Genomic DNA, 22,164 nt, shown 5'->3' on the forward strand with positions numbered 1-22,164 from the left:
AACTGATTGAACCTGGACGTGAGCGGTCGATCCACTGTCTCTGGAACGAAGTTCCCCTACGGCCGCATGTGGTGGCAAGTGTGGTCATGGAACGGCAGAGGCCGGGTCTGTGGAACCTTGCACAAAGGGAAGTGGGCCCGACACGGGTCAGGGAATTGATGGGGAAGGTCGACACAGGAAGCGACCCTGAGTGGTGCGCGGATGTCATGAGGTTAGGTCCACCATGCATGGTTAAAGAACTCGAATCGATTCGTCTGCCTCTCACAGTTTGAGACTGCTTGATCGCTATGCTACACTGAGTAAAGAAGGAGTCTGATGATGACATGGTCTTGATGTTGAGCTTATATACATAATGTTGGATCTATGCTTGCTTAGTGTAAGTTGCCAATGTAGACTGGTTAATGAACTTAGAATCTGAGCTAAAACCTTGAAAGTAAGGACCTAACATAGTCGCTTTTGGCAAACAAAACCCCTTAGCCAAAGAGCCTCGCATGTCTAGAAGTGGTGGAGTAGCTTTCCCACCGGTTGGTTAAGTCTTGTTGAGCTTAGAAGCTCAGCCTTGTTTGTGGAATCTCTTTTCAGGTGAAGCTGAAACTTTCAAGCTTGCTGCTGTTGGCACTTGGCCGCCCCAGCTTCCTCCTGGGTGGACGGTCGAGTAGGATCCTTCCTCGGACGGTGGGGAATGTGTTGGGATACGAGGTTGGCTACACTAGCGCAAATAAAAATTTCTACCGCGTAAAACCAGGAAGAACTGCCGTATAAGGATCACGGGATTACCACTCGACGCACTACTGTTGCGGATGATGTAGCTATGCGTCGGTGCAGTGAAGACGATCACGTAGTTGTACGTAGTCGATCAACGTAGTCGTACGTAGTCGATCACGTCAACGTCCAGCAGCTCCTCAGCAGCTCGTCCACGTGCAGCAAGATCGCCCTCATGCCACGGCTCGTCGTGGCTCGTCGGCGGCTCGTCCAAGTGCTGCAGGCGCAACACCTCCAAGGTATCCACACGTGCAGGAAGGAAGCGTCGCAAGCCGGACTGCTAGATCCACGAGTTGCAACAGGCGAGGGTGTGGGAGGCGCGGCAGGTGTGTTTCGCCAAAAAGGTGTAAACCCTAGGGCGCCCCCACCCCTCTATTTATAGAGGTTCCTGACGGGCCTCTGGGTCCGAGGCCCATTAGTACTTCTAAACCTAATCCAACTCGGATCAGATCCGAATTGGACTTCCAGCCCCTTAAGTGTGCGACCCTATGGGTTCGGATACGTATAGACATGGCCCGAGTACTCCTACTCGGCCCAATAGTCGGTAGCGGCCTCTAGCAAGACGTGCCAACTCCTATATGCACACGAAGATCATATCAGACGAACCACCACAACATAATATACATGCTATTCCCTTTGCCTCACGATATTTGGTCTAGCTTCAAGCCGACCGCTCTTTCTCAAACCTGTGATCCGGAATCCCTTTGTAGGTTAACTCTTAACCGTACGTAGCATAGCCATGCATTTTCGGATCCGATCACTCGAGGGGCCCAGATATATCACTCTCAATCAGAGAGGGGCAAATCCCATCTTGATTGACCATGTCTCATAGGATGCTTCTTGAGAAACCCGAAAGCTACCTTTATAACTACCCTGTTACGGCGTAGCGTTTGATAGCCCCTAAGTAGGTCGATCCACATCTAGAATACATGCGACAATCTCAGGTCTAAGGACAAAGCGTATATGTTGTTTAAAGAGAGAACTACTTCTCGTGTTGGGTCAGTCCTAGCACATGTCTCCACATGTGTCCACATTATTAGTTCAACATCTCCATGTCCATGACTTGTGAAACATAGTCATCAACTAATACATGTGCTAGTCTAATATTCATGTGTGTCCTCACATTAACTCCGACTAGGGACAACTTTAGAATAACCATACAAGTAAAGAGTTTCACATACAATTCACATAATTGCAAATCAATTCAAGTAGCCTTTAATGGATATTTAATGAACACAATATACAAATCATGGATACAAATGAAATATCATCATCTCTATGATTGCCTCTAGGGCATACCTCCAACAGTCTCCCACTTGCACTAGAGTCAATCTAGAAGGTACCTAATACCCATAGCTCTTACATGCGCATCATGCTTAGCCTGCGGGAGTGGTTTTGTCAACGGATCAGAAATGTTCAGATCCGTGTGTATTTTGCATATCTTGATCTCACCCCGGTTAACGAAGTCTCGAATGAGATGAAATCGCCGCATTACGTGTTTGTTCTTCTGGTGGTTCCTTGGCTCCTTTGCTTGCGCAATTGCCCCATTATTATCACAATAGAGATTCAATGGGCTGGACGCATTCGGGAACACACCAAGCTCAATGAGGAAATTCCTTATCCAAACACCTTCCTTCGCGGCTTTCGAAGCCACGATGTACTCGGCTTCTGTCGTAGAATCGGCCACCATCTCCTGTTTGGAACTCTTCCAACTAGCAGCACCACCATTTAGCATGAACACAAATCCTGATTGTGACTTTGAATCATCTCTGTCGGTTTGGAAACTAGCATCGGTGTAACCTGTTACAACGAGCTCCTCCTCACCTCCATAGACGAGGAACATATCTTTAGTCCTTCTCAAGTACTTAAGAATGTTTTTCACCGCTGTCCAGTGACTCTCACCTGGATCAGATTGGTGTCTGCTTGTCATACTTAGCGCATATGAAACATCTGGGCGAGTACTTATCATTGCATACATGATAGACCCAATAGCCGAGGCATATGGCACTCTACTCATGCGATCCCGCTCATCAGCAGTCGAAGGACACTGAGTCTTGCTGAGATGTATGCCATGTGACATAGGCAAGAACCCTTTCTTTGCCTCTTCCATGCTGAACCGCTTCAACACTTTGTCAATGTAAGTATCTTGGCTTAAACCTATAAGCCTTCTCGATCTATCTCTATAGATCTTAATGCCCAGAATATATGCCGCTTCCCCTAAGTCCTTCATCAAAAAACTATTTTTCAGTGAAGTCTTTACGGAATCAAGCATAGGAATGTTATTTCCAATCAGTAATATGTCATCGACATATAAGATTAGAAATACTACAGAGCTCCCACTAACCTTCTTGTAAACACAAGACTCTTCTTCGTTCTTGGTGAAGTCAAACCCTTTGACCACTTCATCAAAACGAATGTTCCAACTCCTAGATGCTTGCTTCAATCCATAAATGGATCTCTGAAGCTTGCATACCTTTCCAGCATTTTTTGGATCGACAAAACCCTCGGGCTGTATCATATACACGTCCTCAGCTAGGTTTCCATTCAGGAAAGCTGTCTTGACATCCATCTGCCATATCTCATAATCGAAATATGCAGCTATAGCTAGAATAATCTGAATGGACTTAAGCATCACTACGGGCGAGAAGGTCTCGTCGTAGTCAACTCCTTGAACTTGTCGAAAACCTTTTGCGACAAGTCGTGCTTTATAGTTGTGAACATTTCCATCCATGTCCTTTTTCTTCTTATAGATCCACTTGCATTCTATGGCTTTAACACCATCAGGCGGGTCAACCAAGTTCCAAACTTGATTGTCTCCCATGGACTCTATTTCGGATTGCATGGCACTCGGCCATTTTTCGGAGTCTGGGTCCATCATTGCTTCTGCATATGTCGCAGGCTCATCATTGTCCAACAATAATATTTCCCGCATTTCGCGGATCCTTGCTGACCTTCATGGTTGTGGCGGTGCTTCTCTTGCCATGGGTATCTCAACTTGTTCTGCTACATTAGCATCACTCATTGATTCTTGCGCGATCGGCTCATCTTGAACTTCTTCAAGATGCACTGTCTTTCCACTCTTTTCTCCTTTGAGAAACTCTTTCTCTAGGAAAACCCCGTTCCGAGCGACAAACACTTTGCCTTCTGATCGGTTGTAGAAATAATATCCCAAAGTTTCCTTTGGATATCCCATGAAAATGCACTTATCTGACTTGGGTGTGATCTTGTCCGACTGAAGTCGCTTGACAAACACTTCACATCCCCAAATCTTTAGAAAAGACAAACTAGGAACCTTTCCAGTCCATATCTCATATGGTGTCTTAACTTGGGACTTAGATGGTACCCTATTAAGTGTGAAAGCTGCTGTTTCTAGAAGGTATCCCCAAAATGACAACGGTAGGTCCGACTGGCTCATCATTGATCGAACCATGTCTAACAAAGTTCGATTACGTCGCTCGGATACACCGTTTCTCTGAGGTGTTCCAGGCGGCGTAAGTTGTGGAACAATTCTGCAACTCTTTAGATGATTGCTAAAATTGTGGCTCAAATACTCGCCTCCACCATCAGATCGTAAGGCCTTAATTTTCTTGCCACGCTGATTTTCAACTTCATTCTGAAATTCCTTGAACTTTTCAAAGGTTTCAGACTTGTGCCTCATCAAGTAGACATAGCCATATCTACTAAAATCATCAGTGAAAGTTATGAAGTATTGGAATCCTCCTCTAGCCGTCGTGCTCATTGGTCCGCATACATCACTATGTACGAGTTCCAACAAGTCTACTGCTCTCTCAGGAAATCCTGTGAAAGGCATCTTGGTCATCTTGCCTAGCAAGCAAGCCTCACATGTCTCGTATGATTCAAAATCAAACGAAGTTAGAAGTCCATCAGAATGGAGCTTCTTCATGCGCTTTTCACTTATATGACCCAAACGACAATGCCACAAGTAGGTAGGACTCAAATTATTAGGCCGTGGCCTTTTAGCACTTACGTTACAGACAGGTGAACCATCAAGATTTAAAAAAAATAATCCATTCACAATGGGTGCAAAAGCCATAAACATATCATTCTTAGAGATCACACAACCATTGTTTTCACTCGCAAATGAATAACCATCCTTCATCAAGCATGAAGGAGACAAAATGTTTCGACTTAAACTAGGAATGAAATAACAATTATTCAACTCCATAATAAATCCTGACAGGAGGTGGAGTTGCATCGTCCCGATGGTCAACGCAGCAACTCTTGCATTATTGCTCACGCAGAAATCAACTTCTCCTCTTTCCACGCTTCTACTTCTTATCATTCCCTGCATCGAATTGCAAATATGAGCAACCGATCCGGTATCAAATACCCAAGAATTAATAATTATATCAGCGAGAAAAATGTTGTCTATAACATTAACAACAAGCGTACATGAGGTAGAAGTACTCTTACTTTCGCCATTCTTCAACGAAGCTAGGTACTGCTTGCAGTTTCTCTTCCAGTGACCAAGTTCATGACAGTAAAAGCACTCTTTGTCTGGAGCAGGTCCAGGTCCAGCTTTAACCTTGGGCGCTGGGTTTGGCTTGGACGTTCCAGCCTTGCCCTTCTTCTTCCAAGAATTTCCCTTCTTCTTAAAGCTAGGCTTGTTCTGTATAGCCATCACATGGCTGGTACTAGCGCTTTTCTTGATGTCAGCCTCTGCTGTTTTAAGCATGCCACATAGCTCATTTAGACCCTTCTCCGTCCCATGCATATGGTAGTTCGAGATGAAGTTCCCATAGCTAGGCGGAAGAGAGGAAAGAATGAAATCAGTGGCCAACTCTTGGCCCAGTGGGAAGCCCAGCTTCTCCAACCGTTGAGTGTAACCAACCATTTTGATTACGTGTGGTCCTACTGCTGCGCCTTCTGCTAGCTTGCTCTCCACAAAGGCCTTAGACACATTGAACCTTTCAGTCCTGGCCTGTGTTTGGAACATGTCTCTAAGCGCCACGATCATATCGTGCACCTCATGGTTTGTTTCGAACTGCATCTGCAGCTCGGGTTCCATGCAAGCAAGCATAAGGCAGCTTACTTCGAGGTTAGCATCACATGCTTTCTTGTAAGCATTCTTAGCAGCAGCGGGTGCATCATCAGCAGGTTCTTCTGATAGTGGGTTGTCTAGAATATCTTCCTTTTTCTCAGCCCTGAGAACAATTCTCAGGTTACGGATCCAATCCGAGTAATTTGTTCCATTCAACTTGTCCTTCTCAAGGACCGAACGCAAAGCAAACGGTGTAGTGCTGCTAGGTGCCATTTAATCTACAACAAAAGTAATGCAAAATACACTAAGACAAACGTATCCATGATAGAGCAAATCACATTAAACTATTTTAACAGAATCTACTCCCACTAAAATCAATATCCCTCTATTGAAACTTAGTGATTCAGGATCCACAACTAACAAGTCTACTAGTGAGCTTTAGCATCACCGCTAGCAAACAAGGTAGATCGGTAAGCAACTTTTGCTAATCATATCACATATGACTCCTATTGTTGGGTGACATCTCTATGTCTCGGCGCCCAACCTTTATGCCCCAAGGTCCTTAACCGTTAAGATAACCTTGTTAAGCAAACCAACCCTTATGCGTGTAAGTGTCCGACACAAACCTGTCTAGTCAAGGAAAACTAGTGGTACCCTAATTTCATAGACCCACCACTAATTGTACAAGACATGGGACGGTGCAAGTTTTAGTTGGAAGGGCATTCTAACTTAAACTTTGTGAGGGATCGTTTTACTTCTAACATCACAGCATGCAGAAAGTAAAACATAAACAGAATAGCATTCACACAGTTGTGACACAGTATGGCCCGTTTTCATATGGTGATCTCCATCTCCATAGAACCTGTTCACCATGGTGATCTCCATCTCCATATTACATGTGCGCCATCCTCCTGGTGATGAGTCCTCCAAGAACTACAACATGCTATTACGCCTAATAGCTAGTAAAGAAGCTAGTAATGAAGATTACATAGTTGCTTGGATCATCACAGATTGGTACGCAGACCATTAAATACAATAAAGTGACAACACATATGGCTCCTGCCGTGTTGCCGTACGCATGACACGCAGGTCACGAATGAGTTACACACATGCACCACATACACAAAGGGCCATACTGATCAAAAGATACATACATACATCCTGCAAAACAGAGTTAGGTGCCCTAACGTTCCAAACTTCGAATGCCCGAAACTCCATCTTCCAAGCTGAATTTGGGAAATCTAATTTCGCCAAAAACGGCAAAGCCAAAAACTTCGAATGCCCGATTTCTTCTCTTGGACGTTGATGATCTAGCGCCGGAATGATCCAGCGCCGTCGGCGATGCAAAGCCAGGATCCAAAAATGAAGGTTGTGCCTGCTTCGATGGTGAAGACGAGCTTGATGACGACCGTTGCCATTAAGCTCGCGCTGAGAAACTCGACGAGCTGCCCCTACCTGGCGTGCCAATTGTTGGTGTTTTAGACCGGCAACCCACCTAGGGAGTACCCTAGGTGGTGTTATATGCGGTAAGGGTCGTCGAGAATCAAGGAGTCAATGGTGATGCAAGGAACACGATTTAGACAGGTTCGGGCCGCTAGATCGCGTAATACCCTACGTCCTGTGTGTTTGTTTGTATTGATCTTAGATGCACTTGGAGTTATTCTGTTTGAGGGGGGTCCCTGCCCACCCTTATATACACAAGAGGGCAGGGTTACAAGTCCGAGTCCTAGTTGAGTACAATTACAGAGTTCTACTCGGTATGGTCCGAGTAATTTCCATATACATACTTAACTAGTCCAAGTGGGATACACCTATCCCCTTGTCTTGATCATGTCCGAGTATGTCCCTTAGTGGGCCGTTCAAGGTCTACTCGTGGGCTTGGGGTGCATGCCCGACAGCGGACGCTGCAGTAGGGGTGCGCCGAGCGCACGATGTGGGGTCTGGGTCACGAGAGCTACGGTGCTGCAGCAGAGCGAAGCAGCGGTGGTTGCATGCAGGCGGGCATCAGGGTCGCGATGGCGCGAAGCAGCTGTGGCGAGAGGCGTCAAAGCAGGCAGGGCCCTGATGGCAGTGGCACGAAGTAGCCACGGGAAGGCCGCGGCGAGCTTCCAGGGAGGTATGATTTGAAGCAACTACAACAAATATATAGATTCGAAGAGATACAATGGAAAAGGAGGGGTGGTGTGAAGTGGATCTTGAAAGGGGATGCAAACAATGGGTACTTTCATGGAGTTGCCAATGGAAGGAAGAAGAGGTGTTCTATTTTCTCACTAGAAGAAGGAGATATAGAGATTAGGAATGCAGCTCAAATTAGAACCCATGTTAAAAATTATTACAAAGAGCTTTTTGGGCAAGAAGAGGAACGTGTAATAAGTTTGAGTGTAAACATGTGGGCCCAACGAGGTAGCCTAATTGATGAAGAAGCTCAGGAACTAATTAAACCATTCACTATGAAAGAGCTGGAAGATGCCTTGAGAGACATGGATGTAAATTCATCACCAGGGCCTGATGGACTGCCAGTGGGGTTCTACAGAGAATTTTGGCAAGACACCAAAGAAATTATCTTTGAAATGTTTCTAGAATTTTATAGTGGGGAACTAAACCTCAGTAAGCTAAATTATGGAATGATATCTTTGATCCCAAAATTAAAGGAAGCAAACAATATCAAACAATATAGACCGATCTCCCTTCTTAATGTGGACTACAAATAGTTTACCAAAGTAATGACCATGCGACTTGCACTGTTAGTAGAGAAATTGATCAGTAAGACACAAAAGGCTTTCATTCCAGGGGGGTATATCTTAGATGGTGTGGTTATCCTTCACGAAGTACTACATGAACTAAAACTGAGGAAAATTAAAGGTATCATTTTGAAATTGGACTTTGAAAAGGCATATGACAAGGTGCGCTGGAGTTTTATGATGGATGTACTACGTAAAAAGAATTGTCCAACCAAATGGATAGATTGAATGAAGCAAATAGTAGAGGGAGGAAAAGTGGGGATAAACATAAATGGATCACCTGGCAATTACTTCAATACCTTCAAAGGCTTGAGGCAGGGTGACCCACTATCATCACTACTTTTTAACTTGGTAAGTGACGCGCTAGCAACAATGATTGATAATGCAAGAGATGCAGGGGAAAATCAAGGGGCTGGTCCCAAACTTGGTAGAGGGTGGTCTAACTCATCTTCAATATGCAGATGATACAATAATCTTTCTAGAGTTGGATGATCAATCTATTATAAGCATTAAGTTTCTCCTATACTTCTTTGAAAATATGTCTCGATTGAGGATTTATTATCAAAAGAGTAAGGTGCTAGTTCTTGGAGAATCAAAGGAGGAATAGACCAGGGTAGCTGATATGTTTAATTGTCAAATAGGAGGCCTCCCTATGAAGTACCTTGGTGTAGTGGTACACAATAAACATATGGCTGTATCGGACATGGCATATGTTACAAGAAGGTAGAGAAGAAACTACATACATGGTAGAGTGTTGGGCTATCTTCTGGTGGCAAGATCAAGTTTAAGTTCCATAACTAACTATACAATGGGTTTTTACTTCTTACAAGAAGAAATACATCACAAGATTGACTCAGCAAGAGTATATTTCTTTTGGCATGGACCTCACATGAAGAAGAAATATCATATGGCGAACTGGATGATGATCGCCACTCCTAAAAAAGCTGGAGGGTTAGGATTCACAGATACTAGAGTGATGAATAAATGCTTGTTAGCAAAATGAATCTTTAAGATGGAAAGAGGGGAGGATAGTTTATGCTGTAATCTACTGAGGAAAAAAATACCTGGCTGCTAAAGGTTTCTTCGGCTGTCATAGGAGAAACGTCTCTCAATTCTGGAAGGGACTACAAGCAGTACACGAGTGTTGTATTAGAGGGATGGAATACATGATTGGGGATGGGAAGAAAGCAAGATTTTGGCTAGATGTATGGATTGGTAAATGCCCCTTGAAAATCACTTTTTCTAAGATGTTTGATATATGTAGCCAACAAGAGTGGACTGTCTTTGAAGTATTTAAGCATGGTGAAGTTAACCTGACCGTTAGGAGGAACTTTGGACATAGAGAGGAAATAGAGTGGGATGGTTTGGTAACCTTGCTAGATAATGTAACCCTTTTGGACAATCCTGACACTGTAAAGTGGGTGTTTGAGAAATCTGGTGAAATTTCAACTGCTTCTCTATACAATGAACTGTCATTTCTAGGGCTTGCTAACAAATGGTTACTAAGTATATGGATAGCCAAACTACCTTTGAAGATAAAAGTATTCCTCTAGCAGGTATGCAATGACAAGATCTAATTTGGTGAAGAACTGAAATAAAGAAATTGGTTAGGTGAGGTTAAATGCAAACTATGTGGTCAGGTGGAGAGCACAAATCACGTTATTTTCTACGGTGCAATCGCCCAGCTGGTCTGGTCTGTGTATAGAGAGGTACTAGAGTGGAATTCTTCACCAAAAAGTGTGGATGATCTTCGAGAGAGAATAATGGAGGAGCCTAACAAACAAATAAATGAATATAATCTTTCTCTTTGGCTGTGTTGCTTGGAGGCTCCGGCTCAATAGGAATGATTTTGTGTTCAATATTATAGTTGTATCTTCCCCTGATGTAAGCTTGTATCTTGTAATATCGTTTATGCAGAAATGGAAGATCTTGAACAAGGAGCGGGGGCGATAATGGATCGAGGCAACAATTCAGCAGCTCAAACATCAACTGTCATTGTTGCGATATGAAGGCGATTAGTCTACTAGAAGGAAAAGTGACATATGGGACAATTCAAGCTTCTCTGTTATGTTTTTTTATTTAGAGGGTGAATTAGAAAGCATCAGCAAGCTTCTTTTGATCAGATGCTTCAATGTAATAGCTTATATCTTTAAACATTTGATCACTGTAAGCTGGTAACTCCAGCAAAAACCATTTGCTTTCATATTAAAGCAGGGCTATAAATGGTCTCCTATCTAAATGGTCGTGGCAAGAGGAAGCGGCGGCGAGCGAGGATGCCGTGGCAAGCTCGGCAGTGGCAGAGAGGTGCGCAGCCGTGGAGCGGCACGGGGGTGGTAGCGCACGGCCGTGGAGGGTGTAGAGGCGTGGCACGCAGGGCTAGCAAGGAAGAAGAGGAAGCTCTTTGGACCGATTGTAGAGGCAACGAGGAAGAAGATGGTGGGCACATTCTCAATCAAGGTAAGTTTACTTTGTTGTCCACACAAACAAACAACATCCCGATCCAGTTAGCATCATGGGCTGCAGATTTGCCAATTAACATCTCTACATCCTATAGGCCTGGCTGGACCGGCTAAAGGGCTCATGGGCTTGGCTGAGGCAGTCCAGGCTGCCAAACGCGCCCTTGGCCGCCACGCTCATCCTTGGGGCATGTCATGTGTGGGACGAGGACAAGGGGTGGGTCTCGCCAATTAGCATATGTTTGATTCCATGGACAAGTTGTGACAGGAGGAAATCATCACCTTTTTTATAGTTTGGTTTGAAGACAGGTGGGATTATTCCCCTCAGGTGCGGGATAGATTGATCCTCCCAAAATGAGCATACAGGGGTGTCCCCCTTAAACCCCCGTCTTGCTCCGTCTGTTCTCCCGTTCGAGTGTGATGCTAGTTTGGGGGTAGATGAGGTCCTCTGGCGATGGTGCATGGTCTTCTGGGCATGCAAGATAGGCAGGGGCCGGTGCGGCGAGCCTGCGCCCATAGCCGCCGGTCGGGATCCCGTCCCGCGAGCGGCACGGGCGAGCCCATGGCCACAGCGTAGGAGCCCATCCTAGGGGCGGTGTCGGGGATAGATCCCCAGTACCCGCAAGGAAGGAAGAAGACGGACTTCATACTAGGATTCCCCTGTAATCCTACTAGGACTTCTACCTTGGAACTGACTAGTTATCCTACCCCGTGGAGTATATAAATTAGGGCAAAGGTCCCTACATCGGCAAGACCAAATCCTCAAAACTACCTCAAGCCTAAACTAGGCAAAACAACTCCCAAATGTAGGGTGTAATATACAACGCCCCAAACAGGACGTAGGTGTGACAACCGACCCCAAATCGTTCGAGTTAATCTTAATCCGAGTCCCTGAACCCCCTATCTCAGCTCCCCCGAGCTTAAGTGCTCAACCTCTCATTCCAGTCCCGACCCCTGAGAACCCGACCCCTCTCCATCGGTTCCCAGCTCCGACCCCTGAAGACCCCCAACTCACCCCGCTGGATCCTTCGAAGTCTTCCCAACAGTGTCTCCCTTCAATCTGAGCAGTGGACCAACCGAGACTGATCGGTGGACCCGGAAAATCTTTCCCCGATCTCCTGGTGCAGACGCACTCGAGTGGCATGCCCACTTCAGAGCTTCTCCACCATGTGGCTCAATTCCTCCGACCCCCGCCGCTCCACCCCGTCGCCGGCCGCGACCGGATGGATTCCCGCACCCTCTTCCCCAATCGCAGCGGAAGCTCCTTTGCTACCCTTTTTGCAGCGCCTCGCAGCTCGCGCCCATCATCACCTCGCCGGACCCCCAGCTGCAAGGCCCGATGCCTCCCGGCTTTCCGCCGCCTCTCCACAGTCGCGCCGCCCAGATGCACTACGTGACGATTCCTCCTCCGCCAACCCCGACCCCGGCCACGACAGCTCCTTTTCCGCCTTGCCAGATCTGCGCCCCGACAGACCACTGCTTCGCGCTCGCCCGTGCAGCCGTAGCCTGCTTGTCTTCTCCCCTGTGCAACCTCGCTTCTAGCACCGTTTCCCCTGTCACACCCATCAGATCCGCCGCACGACGATGCTCGCCTCTGCCAAATCTCAACCACCGGCAAAACCGCGCCTACGCCGCCCTGTCTCTGGTGCCCAATGGCCGAAGGTGTCATCCCCGAAGTCCTGTTCCGCCGCCCTGCTGCTCAATCGCCGCCATGGCAGCGCACTCCATCGCTTCTTCCCGGTCTTCGTGCTGCTCCAGCTCTCTCTCTCTCTCTCTCTCTCTCTCTCTCTCTTCCCGTGCAGCTATAAAAGGGAATGCCAGAGTCCCACCGGAGTCCCCTTCGCCATCACTGCCTTACCGCTGTTTTCCTGTTTCGTGCTCAAGCGCTGCCGCCTAAGTTCCTGAGGAACTCTCCTCTCCGCTCAATACCCGCTTTTCCCCATCCACCCAGCCGCTTGCTCCTCCGCGCTGTGCTAGAGCTTGCTTGTTGTCCACAAGAAGCACCGCCGCTGCCGGAGCACCGCCGGACATCGCCGCTGCCCAAGCCTTAGTGCTTCAGTTCCTCCGCCCAAGTCTGCTCCTTCCCGACCCCAAGTTTCACCTATAAACCGAAGGTAAGCTGTTGTCCCTTTTCCGCCTCGCCCGACCCTCTCTAATTGTCCGACCCCTTTTCCGCCTTGCCCGACCCTGTCTGTCCGCCCGACCCCTTTATCCGCCTCGCCCGACCCTGTCTGCTTCGCCGACCCTTTCTCTGCCTCGCCCGAGGGCTCGGCTGTATCCTTTTCCTTAACCTGAGGGTATATGTGTAAAGATTGGGGACTTCTCTGTGTTAAGTCTGAGGACCCCCCAGCACAACTATTTTCCTCTAGTCTAAGGGTCAGATCATAAGTTTCTTCCCATCCGACCCTTTTACCTTGCTCTCCACCAACTCAAGTGAACTTCCCCACTTTTTCCGTAGCTTTGCTACAAGTTTCTGGGCTAAAACTTGCAAGTGTTGCTGTTGAAATAACCGTCTAAAGTGCTAACTCTTGCATTTGCATTCGTGTAGAGTTGAATCTCGCTGACGGCATCTACGAGCTGTACCCGGCGCCAGAAGATGGAGTTGTAGCCGAGCTCCCGCTTCCCGAAGCCGAAGCCGCCCCAACAGAAGACCCGTTCCCTTCCTTCTCGCTTGAAGGCAAGCCCCGGAGCATGAACCCCAGTTTCCCAAACTTGCGCATGCCTTCTTCATCATGTTTGTGCATTTACGTATAGGAGTTGTTTGCAACCATAGATGCATGACTTAGATCCCTTGATCTAAACACTAGTCTGTTGGGTTCGAGTAGTGGCAATGCTTAAATAGGAAGTGGTAAAAGTCGAGTGATTTCCTGTCACTCGCGAGTTGTAGGAGTTGGTTGTTTCTCCTTCTGTTACCACTATAAGGACGATGGACGGGGCAGGGCTTTGGTTAACTCTTTGGTGGTCGGCTGATCGCCCCGTCTATCTATGAAATCTGGTAAGGCCCAACAGTGGTGGTGTTCGTGATCAAGTGTTTGAAAGTACTAACCTCATACTCAGTATGGGATGAGGAAGCCTAGTACCAGATTGAACCTAGACGTGAGCGGTCGCCCCATTGTCCTTGGAACGGAGTTCCCCTGCGGCCGCACGTGGTGGCAAGAGTGGTCACAGAATGGCAGAGGCCGGGTCTGTGGAACCTTGCACCAAAGGAAATGGGCCCGACACGGGTTAGGGAATTGATGGGGAAGGCCGACACAGGAAGCAACCTCGGTGGTGCGCGGATGTCGTGAGGTTAGGTTCACCATGCATGGTTAAAGAACTCGAATCGATTCGTCTGCCTTTCACAGTTTGAGACTGCTTGATCGCTATGCTACACTGAGTAATAATGAAATCTGATGATGACATGGTCTTGATGATGTTTATATACCCTTTGGTTGGATCTATGATTGCTTAGAGTAAGTTGCCAACTTAGACCGGTTAATGAACCTAGAATCTGAGCTAAAACTTTGAAAATAAGGATCTACTTAGTGCTTTTGGCAAACAAACCCCTCGGCCAAAGAGCCTTGCATGTCTAGAAGTGGTGGAGTAGTTTTACTCCCGGTCGGTTAAGTCTTGTTGAGCTTAGTAGCTCAGCCTTGTTTGTGGCTTCTTTTCAGGTGAAGTCGTCGCTCCCGAGTCTTCTCCTGTTGGCACTTGGCCACCCTATCTCCCTCCGGGTTGGATGGTCGAGTGGGATCCCTCCTCGGACGGCGAGGAAAGGGATCACTGACGTCCTGGCTGGCCTCACCAGGGATGTCCGACCCCGACGAAGTAGCTTCCGCTTGTTTTACCTTCCGTTGTCTTCTTCAGAACTTGTTAAACTCTGATTTTAACCAAGTGTGTAACAACTTGTAATCTACTGTTGGACCTGTTGTATTCTTTGGAACCACTCACCTTTGTGTGAGTTTTGCTAACTCGGTCCTGTCAAAGTGGTTAAATCGGATGAAATCCGACGGCATCTCGAGTTAGCACGATTAAGGACGAGTGTCGCATGTTAGGCGACTTAACCGTGCCTTAATTAGGCTAATCCGAGGTGGATCCGCCACAGTAGGGCATTATGCTACTCTAGTGACCCAAATGTGTATTCTTTTGTTCTTGCTTTTACCATCAAGCTCCAGGTCCGTCGACCCCCCACCGACCAATCTACTACCTTAGGATATCCCTCGGTAGGTTGTCGGGTTTAAAATAGTGATAATTGGCATGCTAAGTAAGAGTGATCATCGAGATCACACACGAGCTTGAAGGACCTCATCTTGGAAATCAATATACTCGGTGTGTTGTTCACCGACCAATTGGCGACTCAGCATTTCCGTACGTCATCGAGGCTAACATCATCAAATTTGAAGGCTGCAGTCTTCAACAACACCAGCAGTTTCCATTGAGGAGGAAATCAATTCACGTATTTTTTCTATGTCTGTTTCAAGGCAGAGTCTCAATTCAAGACTGAGTTTAAATCAGAGTAAAACTGCAAGCATTAAGGGGCAGCTACGCTATCAAATCATGGAAGCCAAATCCTATCCGCCAGTTCAAAAGAAGAAAATCAACGTATTCCGAAATGGAGAAAAGCAATGCTGCTTCAATGTGTCGCATGGCGCAGGCCCACACTCCGATCATAAAGCTATCGCTGTGCATACAGGAGCAAACAAATATATTGGGGCTCCTCTATGTGCACACGAAGAAGCTACCAAGAAGAAGCTACCAAGACACTCCAATTCTTGGTTTGACGTACAAAGGAGGTGTATGCAGACACACCGACGACTGCTTCAACTTCATCATGACTCTCACCAGCACGTTGGTGAAACTACTCGTCTTGACTATAAATTAGTTGAGGGCAAGTTTCACACCATGAACAACTAGTCGAAATCAACTCCGACTAGTCGACTTCATCAACAACCGTCGTGGCTTCATCGACGGCCGCTACAGCTTCATCGATAATTGTCCATGAATCAAGCTAAGTAATTTTTCAAAATTATTTCATATAATTTTTCCAACTTGTTTTCTCTATGATGGGCAACACGTAGAGTACTTATTTGTGTATACCTCTCGACAGGAATTACCCTTCAGAGCTACATTTTATCGACAGTAAATGTGAAAATGTGATGCTACAGTAAATATGTGCTAATCATGAATTAATTAGGCTTAATAGATTCGTCTTGCGAATTAGCCTCCATCTGTGCAATTGGTTTTGTAATTAGTCTATGTTTAATACTCCTAATTAGTATCTATACATTCGATGTGACAGGGACTAAACTTTAGTCCGTGGAACCAAACACCCCCTTAGGATCATGCAACTAAGGTTTCAAGCAACGCCTATAAACTTAATGCACAACCATAAGTAATAGAAGTATTGCATAATTTTAGAAACCAAGGTTATGCTCTAGGGCTTGCCTTCCTGTACTAGGTCAGTCTAGGGCTCGTTTGAAGCTTGACTCGGTTCTTGGGCAACCTCGATCTGGTGCACTTCCGTAGACGGCTCCTCCTCAGCTTCTGGGATCAAGTCGTAGGTACCGTCGGCGAGATTTGCTTCTACATGAGATGCATATGCAAGATTTCAATTACATAATTTTACGTGCAGGTTGCATTTCATGAATTATTGCAGAAGCATAGATTGCATTTCGACCACATTCACCTAGACAAGATTTCAAAATTTCTTTCTTCGAAAAGTAAAGTGTGTTGCAATTTAAAGCTCAGCCTTGACTTTGATGGTGATTGTGTACACATATAAGATTCTAACGACTTAGAATTCACAAAAAAGGTGGGGGTTATTTTGGTGCTGCTTGGCAATCATTTAGAAAGTTATCCTGTTTCTGAATTTTAATGAAACATAATTAAGCATTTACTATTTTACCCGTTCTAATTAGCAATTGTTATAATTAATTTAAATTAGCTATTAAATTTGAATAAATGTTTCTGGAAGTATTTGTTAAGATACAATATTGAAATTTTTATAGAAGCTTCCCCTCTGCACACAAGTGATCTATTGTAAAAATTTGAGATGCACTTGACTTCTATAGAATTTACTAAAAACCAAACAGTATTAAATTGCAAAACACGAAGAATGATTTTTAACTAGAGTTTCATCATCAGTCTGGCTTCACAAATTTTACAAAAAAGTTATCAACACTAACAGAGGCTACTATAAATTTTTCAAGGTTATATTGCATGATATATATTTAGTGCATACTAAGGAGATTAAAAACATGTATTTCATTAAGCAATGCAAAACATATATCTTAGAGAAGCAAATATTTTCCTAGTTAGACATATGCACCAGGAGTCTAACAAAATTTATCTTGCATTTTTATTTATTTTTCACTATTTATTGAGGAAAAACAAGATTAAATTTAACATTTAATCATTTGAACCTAAAACAGTAGGAACATCATCTAATCCAGTAGTATAAGTTACAAATCTAGAACACGCATATCAAGAGTAAACTAACAGGAGTGGTTTCATATTTTTCAGAGCTTTCTATGATTTATAAGGCATTTATTGGCTTTTATACAAAATAAAACCTAGCGTGACATACAGAATAGTAACATGCATGTGAATATTTTTAAGTGAAACTAGACATCACTAGGAACCTAGCAAAACAAGTTTCATAATTTTCCTATTTTTCTACATTTTCCTAGACTTTTCCCAAGTTTCAGCTATTTAAATCAAATTTAAAACCAAAAAAGGAAAACACGCTTCCCGACCAGGCCCATAAATCTTTTGAAGCTTCACAACCAGGCCCTTGCATCTTACACCTAAGACCCTGGAAACATTTGGGGCTTTGCAATGTAGTCCCTGGGCTCAGCCGGCGGGGAGGGGGCAAGGTGAGTGTTCGGGCGTGATGAGGGGCTCACCTAGGGCCTATGGACTGTGGGCGCCGGAGGCAAAGGGTGACCGGCGGTAGAGCTTGACGGCGAGGCATCGGGCGCAATGGAGGCTCATTGTCTCCGGCGTCGGTGGTGGCGGAGATGGCCGGGGGAGAGCTCAGGAAGGTGGTGTGGGGCACGGGTGGTCCACCGGAGGGCTTAGGTGGTGACGGGGGTGCTCGGAGGGGAGGGCTCCACGGTGAGGTGCTACGGGCAGCGTGGCAGAGCTTCGGCGTAGGGGAGAAAGAGGCATGCGCCGGTGAGCTCGGAGAGTAGCGGCTTTTATAGCCGGCTGGAGGGCAAGGAGGGGATAAGCTCGGGCCCACTGGGGAGCACAGAGGCAGCCACCGATTGGTGGAGCAGGAGTGCGGGTGTGGTGGTTGGCCATGGCGGCGCGCGTGTGTGGGCGAGTGGTAGGGATTGGTGGGAAGGGATCCTAGCGTGGAGTAGCTGGTTTGTCTCGCGCGGTGAGTGCGCGAGACGGCGTGCTCATTAGGTCGTGTCACCAGCGGGCATTGGTCGGGCGGTGATGGCCTACGGCGAGCGGTGATGTGGCGGCCGCGATAGTGGCATGGGCAGGAGCGCGCGGTTGGGCATTGGTCGGAGGAGATAGGCCGGTCGGGAGGGGGAGATCGCGCGCCTGTGCAGTTGGGCGAGTGTCGGAGACGTGCTATCCCATTGCCAGTGGTGAGTAGCTGGTGAGGCTGTGCCAATGCGGGCGGCATGACGTGTCGCACCATGACATCCCGTGCGTGATCACCCCCGATCGCGTGCACGTGCTGTCGCGGGTCTGCGTGTAGGCAGGGACCTTCAGCCGTGCTTTTCAACAAATTTCAAATTCAAACTTCAAAATTTGCAAATATGAAAGTTTGAGCTGGGATTTCAGGCTACACTTCTTACAAAATCCAACCGGTAAAATGTTCAATGGATTTGGAGTTTAAACTGGGCAAAGTTTGGTAGAATGCAGACTTAGGCCGATTTTTGAATTTGCCCCAAACTAGCTGAATTTTGATCCAAAATTTGAATGCCTTCCACTCAAAATCAGAGAAAGCTCAAATAACAAAAGTTCCTTGTTTTAAAAAGTTCTATAACTTCTATATTGGCCAAAAGTTAAGTTCTTATACAAAATTTTGTTTTTAAAACCGGCCCAAAGAAAGTGCCTTTTAGTGTTGTTTTCAACACTTAGATCAATTGAAAAGCATTTGAATTTGACAAGTGGCAATTTGAGTTTAATTGTGATTTGTTTGCTTAATCACTGTGATTACTCTTGATTTGTCTTTCTAATTACTAGGGATGTTACACATGCAATGGCAGTGCCAGTAGGCGTGCACGAGACAAAGATCCCATGCGTGTAGTGGCAAGGGCTAAACAGGGACTGGGAGCTTAAATGTCACAGGCTAACTACTCGGGAGAAATATGGCCGAAACAAGAGTACGACACTAAACATTCGCCACTGAATAAACTTTAGTTGTTCCAATATTCTACATTATGCTACATAATGTTTGCATCTCCTTTTGCAGGTCAAGCTTTGGCGATGACTCTTTACGATGCTCAACATATGTCCAATGGCTCAGCTAGTTCTCAAGCTCAGGAGCTAAGTGCCAATCACTATATAGGGAATGTGTGTCGGGGATAGATCCCCAGTACCCACAAGGAAGGAAGAAGATGGACTCCTATTAGGATTCCTCTGTAATCCTACTAGAACTCATACCATATAATCTTACTAGGACTCCTTGTAACCGACTAGCAATCCCGCCTCCTAGAGTATATAAAGGAGGGAAGGGGTCCCTAGTGTTGGATGTATGCCCTAGAGGCAATCATAGAGATGATGATATTTCATTGTATCCATGTTATATATTGTGTTCCTTGAATATCGATTAAAGGCTACTTGAATTGATTTGCAATTATGTGAATTGTGTGTGAAACTCTTTACTTGTATGGTTATTCCAATAGTTGTCCCTAGTTGAAGTTCATGTGAGGACACACATGAATATTAGACTAATGACTATGTTTCACAAGTCATGGACATGGAGATGTCAAACTAATAATGTGGGCACGTGTAGAGACTTGTGCTAGGACTGACCCAACACGAGTTACATAGTTCTCTCTCTACACAACGTGTACGTTTTGTCCTTAGACCTGAGACTGTCGCATGTACTCAAGATGTGGATCGACTTACTTAGGGGCTATCAAATGCTACACTATAACTGGGTAGTCATAAAGGTAGTTTTCGGGTTTGTCAAGAAGCATGCTGTGAGCCATGGTCAGTCAAGATGGAATTTGCCCCTCTCTATTTGAGAGAGATATCTCTATGCGCCTCAAGTGATCGGATCCGGAAATGCATGGCCATGCTACATGAGGTTAAGAGTTAACCTAGAAAGGTATTCCGAATCACAGTATCAAGAAAGAGTGGTCGGTTTGGAGCTAGACCAAATATCATGAGGCAAAGGGAATAGCATGTACGTGATGTTGTGATGGTTCGTCTGATATGATCTTCGTGTGCATATAGGAGTTAGTATGTCTTGCTAGAGGCCGCTACTAACTATTGGCTAAGTAGGAGTACTCGGGCCATGTCTATACGTATATGAACCTATAAGGTCACACACTTAAAGGGCTGGAAGCCCAATTCAGATGTGATCTGAATTGGATCAGGTTTAGGAGTACTAATGGGCCTCAGACCCAGAGGCCCATTAGGAACCCTTATATATTGAGGGGTGGGGGTCGCCCTAGGGTTAATCCCTTTCACACCAGCAACAGCCATGCCTCCCATGCCCTCACCTTGTTGCAAATCACGGACCTAGCAGTCCAGCTTGCGACGCTTCCTCCCCGTGCGTGTGGATACCTTGGAGGTGTTGCATCTGCAGCACTTCAACGATCCGCCGCACGAGAGCTCTGACGAGGAACCTAACGAGCCAACGATGAGCCTAACGAGCTGCGGCACGAGGAAGGAGTCGCTGCACGTGGACGAGCTGTTGAGGAGCTGCTCGACGTCAACGTGTTCGACTACACTGCATCAACGTGTGATCAACTTCGCTACCCCGACATGTATCTACAACTTCTGCACCTGTGCGTCGAGTAGTAATCCCGTGATCTATAACAACATTTATTCCTGGTTTACAGGGTAGAAAGTTTTTGTTTATCGCTAGCATAGCCTACCTCGTATTCCGACACCTAGATCGGTAGTCCAAGACCTCATAAAACCACAATAGAGGACCAAATCCTCAACACCAAACAACACCCAAGCACAGGGTGCAATATACAACATCCGAAACAAGATGTAGGGTATTACGCAACTCTAGCGGCCTGAACCTATATAAATCTGTATTTTGTGTCCTCACTTTTACCTTCGAGTTTTAGATCCGACGGTTCCCCACCAACCAATCTACTACCTCTGGATACCCCTTGGTAGGTTGCCGGGTATAAAACACCAACAATGTGGCTGGTTGGCTTGAAGATGTCAAAGTGCTATTTTGATATGCTAACTACCTATGAGAGACAACACACTCTTGCAGTTGCACATGCTGCTTTCTCACAGCTTTTGCATTTGTTGGAAGTTCCAATAGGTGTTGGAAGTTTTGAGTAACTTCGTACTAGGGGTGCTCAGCAGATTTTATTTTCATACCGTCGGAAGTTCCGACCCTATGTCGGATGTTCTGAGAGGCACTTTAACAACACAATAACGGCTAGTTTTTGAAGGTCGGGTATTTATACCCCCTCACCCTCCCACTTCTTCTGTTGTTGACCTAACCTGAAACAAACTCTTTCTAGAGCATTCAATACTCCTCCCCACTTCCTTCTTGAGCTAATCCTCGAGACATTTTAGCTAGGGCTTGGGTGAGAGGAAGATTTGAGGTGTGTGAGTCTAGCTTTGAGTGTGAGGTCAACCTTGTTCATCTCAAGAGCACTTGAAGCATCTTCGGTCTTCGATTCACGTTTATTACTCTTGAAGCTTGCTTCTAGACGGAAGTGTGTATTGCCCATCCTCTTGGAGGATTCATAGTAAGTGATCTAATCTTCCTTTGTGGTTGATTGGGAGAGGTAAAGGGTTAGTGAGGACCCAGCTCTTTGTGAGCTCCTCAACAGAGACGTAGCTTCCTTTGTGGGAGTGAACTTTGGTAAATAAATCCTTTATCTTGTGTGCTTATTGTGTTCTTCAAGTTCTTGTTGACCTAGAACTTGTTTGGTCTCGATCTATGTGTTTGTGAGTTTTCTCTTGTAGGGATCACCTGTAGAAGTCTATCTACATCTGTTATGAACCCGCTAGGGTTTTTTCCTGATCTTTTGGTGAGTGGGGCACAACTCGATTT

The sequence above is a fragment of the Setaria italica genome, chromosome V (genome assembly GCF_000263155.2).
Source record: "Setaria italica strain Yugu1 chromosome V, Setaria_italica_v2.0, whole genome shotgun sequence".
NCBI lineage: Eukaryota > Viridiplantae > Streptophyta > Magnoliopsida > Poales > Poaceae > Setaria > Setaria italica.